The sequence below is a fragment of the Lolium perenne genome, chromosome 5 (genome assembly GCF_019359855.2).
Source record: "Lolium perenne isolate Kyuss_39 chromosome 5, Kyuss_2.0, whole genome shotgun sequence".
Lineage (NCBI taxonomy): Eukaryota > Viridiplantae > Streptophyta > Magnoliopsida > Poales > Poaceae > Lolium > Lolium perenne.
In genome coordinates, this window is record NC_067248.2 from 15,256,434 (window position 1) to 15,277,536 (window position 21,103).

Below are 21,103 nucleotides of genomic sequence, written 5' to 3' on the forward strand. Positions count from 1 at the left end.
TAAAAAGACGCTACAAGTGCAATTCTTCTAGTTCTAGAGACATATTCCCTCCGTTCTTAAATAAGTGTCGCGGATTAGTCCAGATTTATATGTATCTAAAAATGTTTTAATATATAGTACATGCCAACCTAGAAAAATTTACGACACTTATTTTAAAACGGATGGAGTAATATCCAACCAATATGGTAGTATACATTGAAACATTTATTTTTATTTTTCTCTTCATTCGAAAATAAATTTATGGAGTACACGGGCACTGAAGTTTATGCTGAAAAATACCAGTCAACTCAAATGAAAGCTGAATTTTCTAGCTGAGGCTAATACTTCACCTTTACAGAACCTACTGAATCAATCAACTCAATCCATTATCGGGTTCTTAATTAAAGGTATTTGATTTGGTTAGATTGAAGTATTCTTGTGTTCAAGACAAGTAATGCTTCTTTGTAGAACCCATGTCTGTTTTCAGAACATGAGAATAAAAAAGTGATAGGGGGTATTGCCACTAAAACAAGAAGAGTGCAGTTCTAGCTGTAGCTGACAACAATGCACAACCAATATGAAAATACTAAACAATACTGGGAAAATGAAATGTTTATTTGTGTTTGATGCTTGTTTCCATTTGCAGATCATTTCGCCATCAATATTATCCACATAAGTTATCCTAGCTACTCTGTTTTTCGAGATTGCTTGTGGCTCGCAAAATCTACTGGACCAATCCATTATAGATTTCTTCCCCGTAACTTTAGAGGAAATGGAAAAAAAATGCAATACACACGAAGACATTGGCAGTTAGGATACGAATGTACTTCCATTTTGGCAAAGAGTCTATTGAAGACAGGGCGCAAAATCAATTATTTCTGTTTTGCTTAGAATCACATACCATATGTTGCAAACGGGTTAACTCAAAGACTAATATGCATGATCCTCACCATCTAGGTTCACCTTTCCTCTAGCTCGACAACTAGAGGTGGAAACAGTGCACAATAAAAATGCACGATGAACAATTTGATAAGAACTTGGAAGTACAAGATGATGGATGTAACAAGGTTGACATAGGAGCACATCCTTACCACAATTGATGCCCCAGAGATTGGGCAGGGGTATATGGCGATACAAACTATCTGTAGGAGTGGGTAGCCATGGAGGCGGGGCGGCGGTGGAGGGTTGGGTGGATGATTAGGGTTGGCAGATGGGTGTGACACATTTTATATGGCGTTCCGACACGGAACGAACGGCCAGATGTTGTTACTTTTAGATCTAATGGTTCCAGAGTAGTATCCTATTTTTCATGAAGAGAAACATAAGCATGCCTCTCATTTTAAGCTCATAAAACCAGTTTGGCCTTTCTTCTCAGTATTGGATGAAAAGATATCATATTAGTCCCCTGCAGAAATGCCTCCAATTTCCATACTATTCGACGGTATTGCAACATAACGAATTCTAAGTCTTTCATAACTTTATTTTCATTCCTAGTACATGTTCACGTGCGATTAATTTATGACTTGTTAATTTGTTAAATAAATCACATTTAAAGTTATTTACTTGTTAATATAAATTCATCAATATAAGAAAAATAGATGATTAAGCGATACCATTTGCACGTGAAATTGCTGGAACAGTGTTTGCAGGTAAATTGCATACAAATAGAATCGGAAAGAAAATTAGGTGGTAAAGAGATTCAAAAGGTGGTAGTTTCTAAAAGAGAATGATGACGACAGAGATTTTTTTTTTGATGGTCACCGGGGGAGCAAAGTCCCCACCTGAATCTTTTTTGTATATATTTTTGGTTAACCTCCAAACGGGCCAAAACATGAGCATTTTTTTTACACAGGAAGAGAGGTAGAAAGGGGAGGAGGAGGGGGTAGGCAAGGGCATCAGGATGTGCCCTTGGCCAGGTCTTGGTCTAGGGGGTAGTCACGACATGCCCACAGCAGGAGGGGCAGGCAGGTCTGCTGCTCTCGGAGCGCCACCGCATTCCGATGCTTCCATAGGTTCCAGAGGAAGAGCAGGGTTAAGGTAACCGTAGAGCAAGTGGGGACTCCAGCGGGCGCGCAGTATTCATGCAGAAGCCGCACGTCGGCGTCTGCGGGGAAACTGAACCCGACCGTGTCACGGAAGCGACGCGCAAAGGAACAACCGAAGAAGATGTACTATAGAACCTGGTAGGATCACCATCAATAAGAGGGTGGTACATTTTGTCTCTATGAGATAAAGGAAAAACGTGCTTGATTAATTAGTTGTGCATGTATTACTATGGACAATTTTTTAGCTGGTGAAATCCTTGATATGCATGCTATACCTGTCAATTTTCTATTTTTCGCGAAATGCTATTTTAAAAAATAGGTGCTATTAGCATATTATAACTTGCATTGCGTTTAGAGGAGGACCATGCTATTTCATTTAGCGCGCTATTTTTTTCATTGATTCTAATACCCTATTAAAAAAACCACCTCCTATGTAACTGGTGATCCCTTTATCGATAAAAATCAACTAGTGATCCGATGATTTCCCATTTTCTTTTGTGGGATCAACATGATTCCTCAACAGCTAAAAAAATATGTAAGGTCCTCACAAATCATGCAGTTTCTGCCTGAATATATGCAATATAACCGCTGTCCAACAATAATCACTACTATAACTAAATTGCTTGCTGCAGGGCGGTCAATTATCAATCCGACCGACCTCAAGGACTAGTTAGTACTTGAGGAACCAGGGGCCAGGAAGCCAGAAATATATGCTCCACTAGATCGCGAAAATAAAGGCCTGCATGCGTGCTGTGGTTACCTGCTGGCCGCCGGATCCATCGGAAGAAAATGCTGCCTCGCGCGGCGGACGGCCATCCCGCCCGGAGATCGGTTCCACGCATGACGGACCACACAACAGCTTGTCTACAATGGCCTGCAACCGTGCATGACGGACGTCGGACCAACAGATGGTTAATACATTATAATCCAATCCATGGATTCACCACTTATCATGGAACCAGCAGGCGACAAGAGATTCAACAAACCGCATGGCTGGCTGATTAGTTACCTGCTGCAGGATGCACGACGAGGACGACGCCGGCTCTATACATGCACTGCCGAGAAATGGAGTCGGCGACGACCGAGTGATGTCTCCTCTCCTCTCCTCTCCTCGACGAGCAAGAGTCAAAGTCTAAGTCGTGTCGCACGCGTTAGCCGCACGCGGTAGGCTTCACCCCTCCTAGTATTTATAGGCAGGAAGAGGCCTCAAAGTTTTTCGTTCGAATTTCAAAAGATGGCGCCAATTTTTGGGTCTCTCCACCCACCGGCTGCTTGGTTGCCGCTAATTTTATTTCCATCCGTGTTGCTCTTGATTACACTGAAGCACAAACACAGGGGTGAGTGGTCGTCCACAAAACTAGCACTTAACCACGCATGGTATCTCAACCATTAATGCCTCTGCTCGGTTAAAGATGGGTGCCTATATATCCCCGCCCTGATTTTCCTCAAAATTGCTCTCCCTAATTATTCCGATATTTAAGGGAGCCGCAAAACAGAGTCACCCTCTATTACTTTCTATGATAACATAAGTTGCTACGGATGCAGCCGGACTTGTTTGGTCTAATACAGTTTCTCCCTATTTGTTGCACAAACGCAAGGCAGAGTATCCCAGATATTAATCGTCCCATACAATTAGGAAGCACAAACACAAGGCATGGTATCGCAAACATTGCCGCTAATTTTATTTCCATCCGTGTTGCCCTTGATTACACTGAAGCACAAACACAGGGGTGATTGGTCGTCCACAAAACTAGCGTCTAACCAGGCATGGTATCTCAACCATTAATGCCTCTGCTCGGTTAAAGATGGGTGCCTAGCCCCGCCCTGATTTTCCTCAAAACCGCTCTCCCTAATTATTCTGATATTTAAGGGAGCCACAAAACAAAGTCTCGCTTTATTACTTTCTATGATAACATAAGTTGCTACGGATGCATCTGGACTTGTTTCGTCTAATACAGCTTCTCCCTAGCTATTTGATGCACAAACACAAGGGCATGGTATCCCAGATATTAATCGTCTCATACAATTAGGAAACACAAACACAAGGCATGGTACCAGATATTAATCGTCCCATACAATTAGGAAGCACAAACACAAGGCATGATATCCCAAATGTTAATTGGTGCCTACCATCATTAGGTCAGCACAAGCATCTCGTCCACCTCATTTTCCTCAAAACTTCTCGCACTAATTATTCTGATATTTAAGGGAGCCACAAAATCTAGTCTTGTTTTATAGTAAGGCCTTCCACAGTGGGTTGGCTCTTAGCACGCTAGCATATGCAGTGATTTTTCTTATGATATAAGTACCACAACGCATTGTTTCTTAGTGTTGTATCTAAATTTAATGATTTTGGATCATGCATGCAAGTGTTGTACTTAGTAGCTAAGATATAACACCACTCTCTTTCATCAATAAATAGGATGTCACATAAGCAAAGTACCTAGAATATGGCGCTAAGAAACACCCACTATGGAGGGCCTAAGGTGGTGCTGATGCGGCAATATTTATTTCGCCATGAATGAGTAACACAATTTCTCTCTATTTGATCCTTCGACGACGCATGCATGAGTTTACTACCCAAAAACAAGTCGTGTAAATTTTGTTAAAAAAACAACAATGCCAAGCACGACCAAGCTTCTAGAAGAAGAAAAAACCATAAACCTCTATATATGTAGTATCATAGTTGATTATAATTTTTTCGTTATTATAGAAGGGAGGAGGCAAAGTTTTTCGTTCAAATTTCAAAAGTCGCCGCCGGTTTTTTTTACTCTCAACCGGTGGTTGGTTACCGCTGCTTTTGTTACCATCTATTGCTCCTCGTTTACAAAGAAGCATAAACACAAGGGGGATTTAATTATGGTTCATAAAACTACTCCTAGGGCCTATGGTATCACGGCCATTAATTAGATGCATATCCAGTCATTGGTGCATCACAAGCATCTCGCCCGCTCCATTTTCTTCAAAACTGATTGCACTAACTATTCCTTGATTTAAGGGAGTCATAAAACCGAGTCTCTCTATGTGATGAACAAGTAGGTGCTACTGATGTGGCCGGATTCGTCGCCATATAACACAAATTCTCTTGCATTTGATGCTCCGATGACACATGTATGAGTTTGCTCTCTCCGTGTCATAAAACAAGGCGTGCAGACTTTGCCAAAATTCAGCAATGCCATGTTTGACCAAGATTTATTTAAGAAACTATGAACCACCTATCTATAATACCAAATAAATATATTATTATAACTTATGTAGAACCATAGTTGATTATATTATTTTATACAACCTCTGTTCGAAAATAAGTGACTGGCTTATAAGGATGCATCTACATGCTAAAATTCTCTACATGCATCTGAATCTAGATAACAACGATAAGTTACTTATTTACGAGCGGAGGCAGTACTTCTTTCTGTCTTTTGAGAAAGGCTAATGTCCATTTCACTACTCCATCAGTTCTATAATCTTGTCTTGTCGTTTTAGTTTAAATTTGGAACCGATGGAGTATTAACTCTTTTTTAAAGATTGGTTGGAGTATCAACTAGTAGTTATGCACTGGAATACTGAATACAGGCTAGATCAGATTTGTTTACACTAGACGATCATCATACAATTCTTTACTTTTCCAACCTAGGAACAGACTAACATCCATTGAAACTAAAAGTAGATGGACACACAAAAATACATAGCTAGCTTCAAAATTAAGCATTCTTTATTACTACTACAAGTAATGCGCTGTTTAAATAAAATCATAAAAAAATAACATGCGTTCAATGCAGGTAAGGCCATGCCCCATTTCGTTTTATGCGACACTAATAAACACTATTATGTTTATTTGTTATTCATCAATCCCATTTCAATTATATAAAAAATGAGGAATATTCTCTTGCTAGTATTCTAGACATGCAGATAATATAGAATCAAAAAAATGCATTGATCATTACATGGAATTCTATTAAGATATTATATGAAAGTCGAATTTATTCCACTCACATTCGAGAGTGCGAATACAAGGAGGTATTTTGTGTTTGGGAAAGTACGAAGAAAAAAGATTTTGAATCTGCCTTCTCCTTTTTCCCTTAGAAAAATAACTCAATCAAAATCCAATTATTTACTCTACAAGAATGAAATGCTTGCTATGACTAATATACTTATTTTTCAACAGAACTAACGTGCATTTGAAAGTTTCTCCTGTCTCGATTAGATAAACGTCTATAACTGAATCTTTTATCCTAGCTACTTATTCTTGGTCCCAAGGGTGACTTGGAGCCCAGCTCCCATTGACGCATGCTCACCCCCCATCCTTGAGGCACATCTACAGCATGGCATTTAAGACGTGGCAGCCCGACGCCCGCCATATCATCCAACACCTTGCAATTGGTGGCTGTCATCCGGGATCTCGCGAGCATCGCATGTGGTACCGGAATACAACAAAACTACTCACAGGGTACCTGAAATAACACAAGACTGATCTATTATTTCTAAAATTGCTAACACGGAGGAGCTTAACTGACATGTAGAGATGCGGGGAAACCACAATGCTTTAAACTATTGTGCCCAGCATCACAACATAGATGCAGTTTCATGAATCAACAACACCAAAACAAACCAATCATTTCCTTTTACAAAGTCTTTCATCTCCACAAGGCAAACGCCCGCATGGAAATGGGTACACGACAGATTTAGTACAAATACATGATCATCAGCAAAGATGCCTACAACTTCATTCTTCTTTAATTTTGGCATCATCCGTACTTTTTTATCATCAAATAAGTACCTATCTTGATACATATCTAGAACTAAAAAGGAGATAGCTCCAAATATGTTTATACCAGCCATCAATCTAATGGGGCAAAAGTGGAAATTTCTCTAGAGCCAGGACAAAATCCTAGGCATGGTAGGTTGAAAGTTAATAACACTTCAAATTATAGGAACTAATACATTGTGATCTAATATAATTCACATGTGGGTTAGCATCTCCTATACCTTCTCCAACCGTACAAGTTCTAAAATCAGGGGCGGATATGTGTCCATCAGTAGCATTGCATTCTCAATTTTTCACTCCAGAATCTTTATTACCAAGAAGTATATTTAAGAGATGTACCTGATTCTTGAAAGTCCAAGAACAAAAGCAACACAGCAAGTCCGAGAACAAAAGCAACACAGCAAGTCCAAGATCAAGAGCGGCACAACAAGTCAACAGGAGCAGGTGAGGCCCCATCATGGAAACGGGCTAGTGTACGAGATCGCGACAACAGAGATGCACCCATATATGTTACCACGTGAAAACGGGCTCTCATCATTGATGATATCAGTGGCAGCCAATCCTGTACCTGTGAAGTACGTTCCTTCGTCACCACCGCCACCAAAATACTATCGGTCCAAAAACTATTCATGAGACTCCCATTTTATTCGGTCCAACGAGCCTCCAACACATGTACCAGAGCTCCAATATTGTCGCCTGAAATATGAAAAGTGAAAGATGATGAGGATGACAAAAAATATAATCAGTATAGTGCTGAAACAATCTCTAGACTCAAATAGGATCTTATATTTTTCAAGGAATTTCTCAAACTTACAAGAAAGAACATGCCAACACAAATAGAGTTGAAATTTTGATAGCAACAACAACCTCATTAACTAGAAGCACAACTTGAAAAAAAAACAAGGATAAGCTTTTCCATAAAGAAAAGTAATACTTGACTAATACAATAGTAGTTTGAATGAGTTGGAAGTATACAAGAGCTAGCTGAATAAATTACAAACGACACTTATTGGTGGGTATCATCTTAAGAAAAGAAGAAGAAATATCCAGGTTCATGTATGCATGAAAATGCACTCGCAAGTCAAAGTGTCATAGTAGACAAGTAGAGAAAAGCTTTAGTCTAGCGAGTTAAACATGAAACGTTTTTCAAAGCTCAATTCAAATATGACATAATACTTAAGAGCAACAACTCGGAATTCACAAGCGCTTTCAGTACTAGTATCAAGCAATACATAAGTCATCGCAGAGCATAACCTCCGATTGCAAATTCAGGAACAAACTTACTAGTATCAAGCAATATATAAGTCATCGAAGAGCGTAATCTCCGATTGCAAATTCCAGGAACGAACTTCGCCACAGAATACTGTGGCATGCTCATCCTCATCGTTCGCCCACCTCGATTCACTTCTTGAGCACACATCAACACATAGGCACAGGCGATCGATAGTTATAGTTTAGAGAAAACAAGTTTTACCTAGCAGCACCACACATGTTATGATCTCTACTTTGCGCCTGGGAGAAGGTGACTCATAAAAAGAGCATAAGTAAATAACCTAATGAAATCTACCAGAAATACTCTCAAGGAACTCTAATAACCAGTCCCTAATGTCAAATTGCCGGTGACATGGCATAGAAACTAGGCACTAGATGATCATCGTCACAGTAACTCAAATTGGGGTAATCGTCTAGATGGCTGGAGCATAGTGCAGCCAAGGCTCAATCGTGTCACAGAATACGTAAGAAGAGACAAGGAGAAACTCGCCTAAACCACCATAACACGTAGAGGAAGGCCACCGCTATACGCTACGGGCTAACTCCAGCTCAACTTATCCATCCTGCAAATAGAACGCATATGCTTAGTGAAAACAATCACATGTTCACTAGCATGCTGATGGAAAACCACTACCAGAAACCGCTAGTTTCCCCACGGCTAGAAACCTACAGAAAATAATCAAAAACCGTCAGGAGAATTGTTCCTGTCAGCTGACCGACAGGGAAATGCCGCCAGGACAATTTGGACAGGGAAATTAAAATTGCCTGACGGTTGGCTGACAGGGAACATTTTCCTGGCGGTGGTTCCCGTCGGTGGCTCACAGGAAAATGTCGATCCGTCAGGTTTAGAAACGGGACTTTTTAGGTCAGTTAACCCACAGGGAAAAGCCGCCAGGAAAAAAAACTGTAGAGTGCTCACAAAAAATTTGGCAGTACCGCTAGGAAAATTTATATGAGCATAATTGTATTCCCCACATAACTATTCAGCAAATACACATTCAAACCAACGATGCACATCATATTCCAGTACACAAATCCAGAACTGAGTCTAAAAAAACAATGTAACAATACACTAAAAGTTGGTGATTTACATGTACACAGACTTGCCAAAAGCAAGTAATAACAGTTGCACATAGACATTGCCACCACCACTCTAGTTTGCATCCAACACATTGCACATGACAGTGCAATTAATGTAACAACATAATACATAAACTTCAAAGTCATACAGGTTACGATCAGGAGCATCACATACATACATAACTTCCACCATTTCTCATCCATCACTTAACCTAATTAAGTTTGTCACAGAAATTGTAGCACCACAAAAGATCTAACATACCACAAGAATGTGAAGAAGTAGTTGAAGTGAAAGTACACTACTGAGATCCTCCTCCGGAAGCAGCTATCACGACCAATGTTCTCACAATCGTTGCTACCTCCCTTGTTGCCATGGCCAACAAGGTCGTCCATAGCAGTATCCTCCAAGCATGTCTTCCTCTACAAACTCATGTGCATCATGCAATGAATTAAGTATGGTCTTAAAGTACAGCTCATGCACTAGTGAGCAAAACTGAAATAGCTATCAGGTTGTACACACATCTAGTAGGCCACCTAAGCAATAAGTTCTCTAGCACAAGTAGGTGTTTAAATGACAAATATTGTGTTTCCACAATCTGTTGGTATGTATTCTGACCTGGCTAAGAACTTGGTTTTGACCTTGCTGGACCTTGCTGGAACCATTCTGGCAGGTCTCTTCCCATCTCAGCAACAAGCATCTGCGAGAAGAAAGCATATTTACCACGAGTATATAGTAGAACATATTTATCCATCTATAGATAGATAGTAACAATCATACTTATAATTACCCTGAACATTTGGTCATGCATTTCTGTTTTCTTTGTTAGAATGTCATTTGTATGACGCAACTGTTACTCTTGGATGACATTACGGTAAGCAACAGAACTTGAGGGCTTCAGATTTGTTGCCTTGCAGCATAGATAATGTTGGCTTTCTTGACGGCACCAGTAGCAATCGGTAGGCGGCAATTGCAGTATGGATCCCAAATCAATGTCTTGCTAATCCTTTGGATGTGCTTGCTTAAGACCATTGCAGTATGGATCCTATAACAGCAACAATTAGTTAGTTTGCACATAATCAACGAGCTAACACAAAAATAAGAGAAGCGGGCATCACATACAAGACATTTTTGTGTTTTCTCGCTGCTGATTGCACCACTACAGCCACTCTGAATGTTCAAGTACAAGCACCTACTGCAAAAGTTTGAGAGGTACCTTATTGGTTGTGCCTTGCGCTTGAATGCAATTGCGCAATATAATTCCTTCCTTTCTTCACAAAGATTTCCAAAGATGCACAACAAGCATGGAAAAAAAATCAATATTTGACATATCCAATATCTTTCACTAGATAGTCAGATCAACTGTACATAACTCACACAGATGGGCAGGCAGTCCTTTCATAAATAGCAGTACCAATTCTAGCAACGATTTAATTTCAACTATGCAAATTAAATGGACATGACACTATTCAGTTTCCTAATGGCATGCTAATAACTCACCTACAGTAGCACCTAAATCTTTGAGCTGCAAAGTAGAACACAACTATTTATTGCATCATGAAAACTAAAAAATCAATACAATCAAATTTAAAAGGCCCTCGTTTTCTCACAAGTATGGCTAACATTTTCACCAATGACCATGGTTGGTACTTACCACAAGAACGAATCCGCTGATAGAAGGAAGAGGAGTCGTGGTAGCTGTCAAGATCTACTGACGGGGCAAGAAATAGCTTTCAGGTTGCTCAAGGGAGCAGCAGCTTTCAGGTAGGAAAATCGAGCAGAGTTGTGGCCGTGAACAGAGGTGGTGGTGGGAGGAGAATGGAGTGGGGTGGCGTTCGTGGATGGAGGTGGGGTCTGGCGACTGCGGTGGGGTTAAGAGAAGGGAGTAGGGAGGCGACAGCGGTGTTCATCCCTGTAGATGAGAGTGGGATGCGCTCGCGGATGAATCTAGGAGCAGGCGGTGGTGGATGTCTGAAGATTTGGGAGTGGCGGAAGGCAGTGCTGGATGTTGGAGGGGGAGCTGGGCGGCGGCCGCACACGTTTATGGCTGCATGCGGCGGTGGAGGTCGGAGAAGATGGGAGGCTAGGGGCGCTGGAACGAGGAGGTTGCAGAGGAGGGCGGCGGCCGGCAATGGCGAGGAGGTGGGAGGAGGAAGACTAGGAATTGGGGAATTTCTCAGTTAGGGATTGGGAGCCTTATGTGCTTTTCTTTTTCCTGTGGGCCAGCACAGACAGGGAATTTAGTAGATACTGCACGAACCTTCCAGTATGGCGCGCCGAGGGAAAAACTTTGGTGCGAAATTGCGTTTCGCGACCATTACGCGGCGGGCTAATCCCAAATAATTTTCCTGTGGGTTGATTAGAACACAGGGAAACGTATTACCGTGGCGGGCATACCAAGCTCACAGTGAAATGCTACTTTTTCCTGACGTCGCAATTAAACCCGCCAGGAGAACTTTTATTCCTGGGAGGTACTTCGGGCCACACAGGGAAATAAACAGCCGAGAGGAAATGTCCAGTTTCTGGTAGTGAACCAAGGAATACTTAGAGCATCAACAGCAGCGAATAGGCCGGAAGTTCAACTAAACAACAAGACAGCTAAAGGAAATAAGCTTGCCCGCCAAGCTGAAGTTGAAAATCTCTACACTTTCTAGGGGCACCTCGCCGTTAACACCACTAGAATCTACAATTTTATATGAGAAATCAAAGAGGGACTATACACGCATATCACATAAGAGATATACTGCCACTAGTTTCATATGCTATTAGGACAAGCATATCATGAAATCTTTCTTACAACAAGGAACTTATAAGTTGGGCTACTACCAAATAGGCTAGCACTTGTGGTAAACATGGAATTCATTGCATCTTTAGGAAGTAGAGGCAATAAATTCAAACAGTCCATAATCCTAAACATCAATAAAAATAAGTAGCTAGAATAACACTTTATTAGTACAAAGTGCATGAAACTATACAACCACCATCACTAAACCTAAACCAACATGTTATTGTCTCAATGGTCATATAAGAATGACCACAGAACACATAGAGGAGACAAGGGAGAGATGCAGATACCCACCTACACCATTTGCATGGCAACACAGGCGGAAGTGAAGGATGAAGTAGTCGGCGGCCATGGCTACCTCCTGGCTGGCAGCAGCTCCACTTCTCCCCTGCTGCGTCAGGGCAGCATCCACTTCCCCCTTCACAAACACCATGGCAATCTGCTGCTCCGTGTGCTGCTCTAGCAACTACCACTGGTCCAAGAAGCTCGGCTCGTCCATCACTTGCACAACAACAAGAGAAAACATATTCAACTCCATGGCACAAGAAACTATTAACACACATTCAAGATATACCAGGCAAGACAAAGCATCAACACTGGCACAAAGCATGTTCAGTAATTGACAATTATAATTGTTTATAGCTTGGAAGGTGTTCTAGTGAAATAATAGTACCGCTCAACTGATATGACAAAAGCAAAGACAAGTATTTTGTGTACCATGGTACATATATGGATTTATTCCTAGGACCAAGCAAAACAAATTATTGTTCCTTAGTTCCTTTATATGCTTCATTATTTTTAATCAATACAAAATTTCTACAACTAAACTCTTGTCAAGCAAGAGGGATGATTGTGTAATGCGAGACCATACTTAATGATATTAAAGAACCAGATTTTTACAAACAATGAAACATAAATCAAAGTAAGGTACAATTTAATTAAAAGATAATTCTTAATGAGATTCATAAAATATAAGCACATGACATACAATTGTGTCATATTCTAAGGTAGTATCCATTTCTAGAACTCGAATTGACTTGCAAAAGATCCACACCGAAAATCTTCCAAATATGATGTCATGAGAGTTTAGGAAGGTGCCAAATTGCCTTTCCTACGAAGAAAAAATTGAGATGATAAAAGCGGGCACGGTTGACACCAGGTACTACAGCTCTGTGCACCTTGGAACCTCACAACAACAATCCTGGAATGCTTTAGAAGAAACAAATTGAATCACTACAAAACAAATAACCAAGATGGAATCTTATTTTATAAAATCAAATCTCCATTTTAGGACCCAAATAAGCAAATGGCGAGGGCCCTGAGTACCTCATACACCTTCAAGGGGACGCCACCAAGGCAGAGCATGCGCAGAATGAAGACGAGGCCCATGAGGCCGATGGATCCGCTCCCCTCTCCACCTGACCAAGAAAGGAGTAAGAGACACAGATGACCCTAGTATACAAATTACCTGAAACAGAAAATTCCAATATGTTTGTTTTCTATTCGCATGAGAGGATCAAGTGACTGGCACATAACCAGCATATATAAAGAAATTTGTTGGCACACTACTGCTATTGGCAAGGAACCAAACAAACAAAGCAAGAGACAAACCAAGTCTGCATTCCTATCAACTACTAAAATAATATGATCCACTTCTCCGAAAAAGGAGAACTTGAGTAACATACAGAGGAAAATATACTCATAGTATGCTAGCACTATCAACAAAAAAATTATTCATCGCAAAAAAAAAAAAAAAAAAAAATTCCGGAAAATATTTACCATCACAAAAGCCAGAATTTTGTGCTCGTTCTCCAACAACTTTTCCCAAAGTAAATCTCAAGAGCAGGAGAATGATCACCATTTGCAAACAAGCTCTTTTTCAAGAAACTCCATTGTCTTGAGAAGAAAGATGAAGCACAACAATAAATCCGGAGCCAATGTGTTCCTCCTACAGTGCTACATCTACAACAGCAAGGCCTCGCTCACTTTAGAGAACCATATTCCAAAACTGCAACACTTGCAAGCTTCCACTATCAAATATCGAAATTGTGAAACCCAAAATCACCTCAAAGATGATGATAAAGCTCGAGTTTGCCTCGGTGGGACTTAGGATAGGGAGTAACTCCGTACATAAGGAACTTGCTAGATTTTTCTGATGTAGATCCACCGACCACATCCTTCGGGTTGCTACCCTGCCGTGCAACCACAACGGACGTCTCTGGCGAAGGTCCTCCCGCCTACTTCATGTCGACTTCATCACGCACTTCAACTCTGTTGTCGACACGCTCACCATCAGGACTGAACCCACCGGATGGATCCGGGTTGCACCCAGATCTTTGCTTGCGGTGTGTTTGCAACCCACAACTCATCAGTAAGGCACCGCTGCCATCCCTAGATGTGGGCCCAACCTGGCAGGGACAAACCACGCCATGAACTCACATCCCAATAGCCACCAGATCAAGCAGCCGCACATGCCTCGTAGCTCCATGCTCATCTTCAGCATGCCTCCAGACTGGAAGCCATGAAGCAACCACCGCGTCGAGGACGAGGCACGGCACTGCAAATCACCACTCAAACCTCCCACTGGCTGGAGAAATGACCTGCACGACAACAAATTAATAAGCGGTAACCGCCACGACACAAGAATGACAGAAATCATGTTCAACACAGGCTAGGACACGCGTCAACACAAACAAATATCATGCTCAACAAGCAAGTGATGATTATGAGTGTTCATAACTTCATATGCTAACATGTCATGGCTGAAAGTGAAATAAGAGTAAACACTCTTGTAAATCATGCAAGCAACATGGGCAACGCAAATATTTTTGCATTGTGGTAGATGTAGATCTATGGGTTGATTCCTAGGACTAAGAAACAAAGTGGTGTTCCTTTCCATGCTTCATTATTTCCAATTAGAAGGATACCATCACTTGAAGACGGCAGCTTCATGTTATACTCAGCCCCTAAACAAAGATAAAAAAAAAGTAACACATCGGTATTGGAAGTGTTGAGGTTATACATAAAAAAAATATGTAAAAAGGAATTTGGTAAACGCTGGTAGACCAAAGAAAACTGTGCTGCAATACCATGGTAAAGGAACTCCACACATACCAATATACAATAGCACAACATATTAGTGTACCATATAAAATGATATTTGTTAACATCGGATGAAGCCTGGTGATCAGGGGGATACGTGAGTACCGCTTCTCTGCTCGACACGTGTCTAACGACGTTAGCACTGTACACGCATCGATGCGGTCCAGCGCGTCGAGTGGAAGGGCGGAGAGACGCGGGGAAGGTGCACGGCGACGCGCTTGGCCGAGGAGATACTTGCGCGACCTCAGATGCGCGAGGTGGAGGCCGGCAAGGTAGTGGCCGTTAGTGAGTGGCCGTTAGTGAGTAGCAGAATCCAACGGTGGTGGACCAAATCCAACGGTGATAACCAGGTGCTCACGTATCCCCCTGATCACCAAATCCACTCTCTTTTAACATATCTTCAAATTTTAAAGATAATCTAATAATTAAATCACAGGACCGTCTTAGCAATTACCAATTAGTGTCCCTTCCAAGCTATTACGCCAAATACACATTTGGAGCATTTCTGACTACTAAGCCATGAGAAGAATTGGATGAGCAAAAAATCAAAGCGTGTCCCTCAGCATATTGCATGCCAAGTGGAAATGGTTTGACGAATAATACGTGACACACCTTCCCATCCATTCCGGGAATGGCATCTCCAGCCTCCTCCGCCGAACTGTACGTTATGGAACCAAACCTTCAAGTTTCACGATCCTTGATTACCTTGGCTGAACGAAATAAACAAGAGTCGTTATCCATATGCAGGAGCACATTTTTTTATCCATATGAAAATGAGAATCGGGACAGAAAGATGACTTAAATGGCTTCACCAGGGTTAGTGAACCCATCCCCGAGGCTCTGATCATCCATCCGCCTACAAGTGCAAAACAAATTAGAATAGTACAACATCATAAGAAACACTTCTCTGAACAGAAACACACACACATACACCAATTAATCCAAAATTAATGGTTGATGGTGCATAGTAGCTTACTATTATGTTTACATGTTCTGTAGTAAGAAATTTGAACATAACACATTACATGTTATGCAGTAGCAGGCTCGAAAATAGAATGCTAACGACAGTGACCAGGAGTCTCTTGGAACTGCAACTAGTGCCAACCAAACCTTCTCATTCATTTCATCCCTAGCAAAGTAGATTCCTAATACTGGTCTAGGGATCTCTTGGCTGGATAGGTCGATTACCATGTCTTACTGGGATATCCATCAAGGCACAAGTTCTCCTTTAGGCACGATGGTGGTGATAGAGCAGAAGCAGGTGCTTGAATCCGATATTACCAACAGTATTTGCTGCACGCATACAACATCACATAAGTTCTAGCAGCATCACCATCACCTCCTACTACGTCTACACTATATATATCTTCATATCCTTGGAGTTGTGACAAATGGTTGTGTGTCGCACCGAACTCCTACATCGGTGTCCAGCAGGGATCAGGTAAAACGATAGAAGTCATTCTAATTTGTAGGATTCAAATCGTAAGTCTTATAGAAAACAGAAGTACTCAAAGTGATAACTAGCTTGTATCAGAACACGACCATAGGTAACAAGATTGTACTGCATGAAATATTTTATTATTCGCAAGTTTTGTAGCGATTGGCATAATTAGGAAGTGTAGTTTCAGCAATGGCTTCAAATTTACAATATTGAAAGCAACTATATGATTGAAATAATTTGCATAATTCATACTTTATAGAAATTTTTTGGATACCAGAAATCCACCAAAACAAACTCAGAATGAAGTATATCTGAAAAAAGATCATGATTGAATGAGACGCCAGAGGCCAGGAGCCCTTGCGCACTCCCAATGCCCATGTAGCCATCTTGTTGGTATGTTGGCGATGGAGAGACGCCACGGGAGATTGCGCACTCATAATGCTCATGTGACTATTCCCATGTTTTATGAGACTATATGCACTTGATAAGGGCTTAAGGGCTGATAATTCACAAAATCTATTGTTACCTCCTATTATTGGTATTAACCACATACAAGTAATGCAAAAAATTCTTTCCTACTATTATTAATCATACCTATACAAGAGAAATCATCTGAATATGATGGAGTTTACCTTGATGGCTAAGGCAGCGAAAGAGCAAAAAAGGTGCTAGATTGGGGCCGTTGGATTTGAGCAGTTTCACCTTGCTGGTGATTATTTCTATGAGATGGATCCTCTGTAATACCATGAGAGTAACAAATCAAAACAGTATCCCAAAAATTAAATGACTTTAGTTATGACCACTAAAACAAAGAGATTACAGTATACATCGAGATAAGCTAAGCAATAATTAAACAAAAAAAAAATTGGATGTCCTTAGCCTCAAGGAAATGAAAAAAAACCCAGAAAGGAAAGGTGAAGTAAATACATTCACACAAAATGAACTTCCATTTTCTTAGCAACTACCAAATAAACACAGGTACCGTATGTAGGAAACCACTCCACTTCAGCAAGCGGAGACCAAATGGACAAGATCCTAAAGAAAAAATTGACATAAATTCTCATATGGTTGAAAACGTGTGTTAGCTTACATTGTATTGTATTCCAATTGAAACTACACTGACGACAAGGCCACCAAACATATTGCTCTTCATCGTAATGAACAAAGATCTTGCATATATTGCATATAAACACAAGGAATTCCACAACTTGGCTATTGCCGCTAGCCACAATGTTTTTGTACAGTAGCAAATTTGCAAACCCAATGGTCATGGGAAACTAGGGAGTAACACATAGCAGAACATGGGGAAAAGAGACCTCTTTATGTGTGTCGTCGTCGTCACAAAGTCTCCCTTGAGCTCAAGATGGAACGGGGTGAGCTCCTCGTTGAGCAAGTCCAGGTCGTCCCCCTCAGTGTTGTTGTTCGCGTCCACAACCAGCTCCATCCACTCGGAGCAAGAGCCGTGCAAGGACGCTAGGGAGGAGGTGCAGGATACGGCTGTCCTCGGTCTGCCAAAGTGAAAGTCGCCACATTAAGAGCACACTCAGTTCACCATGGTGGGCAAAAAAAGAGAAATAGTAGGTAGCTAATGACAAAAACTAGCTAATGACAAAAAGAGCACACTCAATTCTCTTACAACTATGATTTTCTAGCACGACTGTACTTATTGAAACAGAACGGAATATTTGTTGGAGCTTTTTTTTGGCATATACCTATCCATGGTAAGAAAAATCATCATCTGCAGCATTCACGAGTTCATAATAGATAACTGTAGAATCAAGAAAATTCAGATAATTTAGTAGTTCACAGACCAAAAAAGCTAAAGAAAAAAATAATTACAGGCTTGCAGCAGCTACATATCTAAAGACCGGCAGCAGAACCACGAGTCAACCATGACCAGCAGAGAAACAAACTTGTATGCTCACAAACAAAAACAATACGAGTACTAGTAAATAGTAATCAAGTTCTAGTACCTTGCTAATCAAACATCCATTGCGTTTTGGAAACAAAGATCCTTACAAACACTCAATACTAGCTGAAAGCAACTTTTGTCTTTGAATGTGACGTGTTGCAACTTGCTTTTCAAGGTGCAGTCCTGGTGCTAAGGAACACGAAGAGTTCAAGATACATCCGGACATAACCTGAACTGATTGGGACTACCTACGTAAACCTTTCATGTCTCAAATGCATTGTAACTTTATAGAACATTAGATTAACAAATGGATCACCAATGGTAAGAAACTAGCAGGCTATAGCACAGCAGATCGGGGGAGGGGACTACCTTTCGTGCGGCTGGACGTCGAGCTCCAGATCAGGCTGGACGGCCTGCTCGTGGTCCCCCTCCTCCCTGTGGTGCGTCGTCCACTTGCAGCTCCGCTCGTGGGGCTCGACGACGAGATCAGCGGCTCCTCATACCCATGCCGTTTCCCCATCTTCTCCATGACCGTCATCTTGGTGGGTGCTCTGAATCGAAGCACAAGGGGGTGACCCGGGTGTGAGCAGCGCGGCAATCGAAGATGAAGACGCATTAGGATGAGGGAGGAGGAGGGACTGGCCGCGGAGAACTCGAGATGGGGTCGACGGTCCATGGATTGGAGGCTGCCGGTGCCCATGGAACGGGGAGGAGCTGCGCTTGATGTCACGGGCGAGAAAAAGACGGCTGCAGGCGGTGCATCATCCGGCAAGGTCTAGATGGGGCCGTTCCACCGGAGTTGGACGGTGAGCCGGCAGACGAGCCGCCAGGGCTTCGGGGGGTTGCGGATGGAGGCGGCGGGTGAGGGCTGCGCCCGGAATTGTTGGGTAGAATGCGGATCGATGGTGCTTCTTTTTGTTTTGTTTTGTTTTGCCTCAAGACTGATTTTGGGTCCTCCCACTAATTAAGCTTGCGTTATTGAACCTTCCTTTTAAAAGTTGCGCTAATTAATCTAATCTAGGGAATATAATCCCGGTAGTTATGGGCAAATCCCAGTCGACTAGCGGAATTAGGCGCTCCACCTCTCTTTTTTCCCGCGTAGTTCCTTTCCATGCGCTAGAAAAGAATCTGTTTTAGCGCCTCAATTAGCGCCCTCTGTTGGAGAATCGAGCGCTTAGATGATAATCCTATTTAATGATGTTTATTTTTTCTCCTATTTAATGATGTTACTATAAGGTCCTTTATGCCGTATAATATAGGCAAATGTAATCATAGCTAATAGCTCGCCTTTGCCATGTTATAGATGCACAAAGCTAGCTAGTCGATGTATTTATTTATTTCATGTGTTTTTTTCTCTTTCGTTCTCTTTTTCCGTATGATGAGATGGAAAAGTACATTGATCTTTCGTAATACAAAATATTCGGGTGATAACGTACTATCTCAGACTTTGCACACCACGTACCTATTACTAGGAAAACAACTAGCTCCAATATTTCTACCCCCACTACCCTTATCCCACCTCCCTCTTCCACATATTCCTCTTATCCTCCTCCTTCCTCTTCTCCTTTCCTCATCCATCCTATCCATCCTTTCCTCCTACCCTCCATCCTCTCCTCCTTCCTCCACCCCTCTCCGGCGCCCGACCTCCTCCTTCTCTCCTCGTCCGGCCTCCTCTTCTCCTCCTCCCTCCTCCCTCCTTCCTCTTCTCCATTCCTCATCCATCATATCCATCCTCTCCTCCTTCCTCCACCCCTCTCCGCCCAAGATCCCCTCCTCTCCTACGTCCGACCTCCTTCTCCTCCCTTCCTCCGGCCTCCTCTTCTCCTCCTCCCTCCTTCCTCTTCTCCTACTTCAGCTACCGACCCCTCCATCCACCTCCCTCCTCTTCTACTTCGGCCGCCTACCCCTCCCTCCTCACCGGCCATCGACACTCATCTCCCCTCTTCGGCCGCTGGCTAGGGTTAGAGAACTAATATTTTGGAGAAGAATAACGAGCAAAAAAATTGGTGCCAGAGATCCAGATCTAGATTTCAAAAATAGAAGTGGCGCACCTAATTTTCTACTAGTGGCGCACCTCGAATAAATACCAGTGGTGGACCTAGAAACTAGTAGTGGCGCACAACATGGTGCTTTGTGCGCCACTACTAGTTGTTAGCAATGGCGTGTGAGTACTGGCGAACCACATGTGTGCCATTGATGGGCAAAAAGTGATGCACCACTGCTAGGGCTGTTCCTAGTAGTGACTCGACCACAATACTCCATATGTGAGTCCATCTCGGTAGCACATGGTTTTCAGGGACAGTGAAGCAACATCACTAATTCAGCGTTGTGTATTTGCCTTTTTATTACATACACCACCCCCATATACCAATATATTACTAGGATAGTTTTTTTGCCCCTTCCTTGTGTGATTCCAGGTGAAACCCTTTCTATGGGCTCCACTAAGTCCAACCCCATGGCTTTTCCATCAAAAGCGGTGATTCCATGTGGTCTTTTATCTTTGTTTGTGTTACAATCGGTCATACGAACATGACTAACCCCAAAAGAGGCAAAGTTATTACAATAGTTTGGCAGGTGGCTTCAAAGTGGAAGTTTTGCCCTATAAGTTGAGGATCTTCCTCCCTCGTAACTTTATTTGCAAAGCCAATGCCACTTTAGAGTTGTGTACTATTTGGATTTTCCTATTTCCACCACCCTTATAATGTAAGTACCCCATGCGAGATT

The 21,103-nt window shown here is 41.9% G+C and overlaps 2 long non-coding RNA genes across 11 annotated transcripts; both read right to left on the reverse strand.

Annotated features, from left to right (window-relative positions):
• Positions 1-5,877: 5,877 nt before the first annotated feature.
• Positions 5,878-19,323, reverse strand: LOC127298910 (uncharacterized). 10 transcript variants are annotated; one of them, XR_011744594.1, is made up of 14 exons: positions 18,749-19,323; positions 17,784-17,975; positions 17,100-17,202; positions 16,215-16,319; positions 15,825-15,882; positions 15,639-15,736; positions 14,852-14,890; positions 13,704-14,524; positions 13,251-13,342; positions 12,913-13,133; positions 12,219-12,425; positions 8,552-8,624; positions 7,358-7,485; positions 5,878-6,475 (listed from the first exon to the last, which is right to left on the reverse strand). It is a non-coding gene; the product is annotated as an uncharacterized lncRNA (long non-coding RNA). The 10 variants fall into 10 exon arrangements; XR_011744590.1 differs by having other exon boundaries at positions 13,704-13,886; positions 13,990-14,524; positions 15,639-15,882; XR_011744595.1 differs by adding an exon at positions 18,180-18,235 and having other exon boundaries at positions 15,639-15,882.
• On the reverse strand, positions 9,118-11,291 carry LOC127298911 (uncharacterized). Its single transcript, XR_007850203.2, has 6 exons — positions 10,794-11,291; positions 10,356-10,410; positions 10,262-10,309; positions 9,930-10,184; positions 9,758-9,839; positions 9,118-9,561 (listed from the first exon to the last, which is right to left on the reverse strand). It is a non-coding gene; the product is annotated as an uncharacterized lncRNA (long non-coding RNA).
• Positions 19,324-21,103: the final 1,780 nt, after the last annotated feature.